The sequence below is a fragment of the Myotis daubentonii genome, chromosome 7, assembly GCF_963259705.1.
Source record: "Myotis daubentonii chromosome 7, mMyoDau2.1, whole genome shotgun sequence".
Lineage (NCBI taxonomy): Eukaryota > Metazoa > Chordata > Mammalia > Chiroptera > Vespertilionidae > Myotis > Myotis daubentonii.
Genome location: NC_081846.1, coordinates 63,704,368 through 63,705,441, shown reverse-complemented (window position 1 = coordinate 63,705,441; position 1,074 = coordinate 63,704,368). Strand labels below are relative to the sequence as shown.

The 1,074-nt window shown below is 39.3% G+C and overlaps 1 non-coding gene across 1 annotated transcript; it reads left to right on the top strand.

The window, feature by feature from the left end:
- Nucleotides 1-413: 413 nt before the first annotated feature.
- On the top strand, nucleotides 414-574 carry LOC132238991 (U1 spliceosomal RNA). Its single transcript, XR_009453952.1, has one exon. It is a non-coding gene; the product is annotated as a U1 spliceosomal RNA (small nuclear RNA).
- The last annotated feature ends 500 nt before the right edge of the window (nucleotides 575-1,074 follow it).

Here is a 1,074-nt window from a genome sequence, read left to right as displayed (position 1 = left end):
CTAAGGTCACTGTGGTGATTTATTTGATGTGTCAACTTGGTGGACCACAGTATCCATATATTTGGTTCAACATTATTCTGAATATTTTTGTGAGGGTGTGTTGGGATGTGATTTACATTTATATTGGTGGACTTTAAAGAAAGCAGATCACCCTCCATAATGGGGGTGGGCATCATTCAAATAGTTGAAGTCCTAAATGAAACAAAAGCTGATCTTCCATAAGTCCTAGCCTGCCAGAAGACCACCTTCAAACATCATCTGCAACATAACCTCTTTCTGACTTGCCAGCAGACTGCCTTAGAACTGGAACTGCAACGCTTTCTTGAGTCTCCAACCTGCCAGCTCTCTTATCAGATTTTGGATTTACCAATCCTCCAAAATCGTGTGAGCTAATACTTTAAAATAAGTATCTTCTACTTGCTTGGCAGTGAAGACAACATGATCACGAAGGTGGTTTTCCCAGGGCAAGCTTATCCATTGCACTCTGGATGTGCTGACCCCTGGGATTTCTCCAAATGTGGAAAAATTGACTGCATAGTTTGTTGCAGTGGGGGACTATGTTCATGTCCCCCCCCCAAAAAAAAAAATAAATCTCTTTACACACACACACACACACACACACACACAACCATCACATCCATCCTATTTACTCTGTTTATCTGGGGAATCCTGAAAAATGAAGTCACGCACTAGACAATGACTACTACTACTAGTACTACTAGCGGTAGAGCCAGGCTTTGGCCCAGGCAGCCTGGCTTCCCAGATGGAGGATGACAAAGATTTTATTATGCCAGAGATTGTCCAAGAGGTTGACAAGACTAGTAAACAGAATTTGTTCTTAATGGTTTTACTCTGTATGTATACACTGATTATTTTATTCAATTGACCATAATAAACTCATGAAACTCTAGGAGGTAATACTGAAGAACCTAATATCGTATGTGTTTGATTATAGAAAATTATGTATTTGAGGCACACCCCTAATCTTTCAGAGTTGACTTTAGGAAGTAACAGCCATCTTACAAAAGTCCCTATTGACAGAGATCAAATAATAATATTCACAATAATAATAAT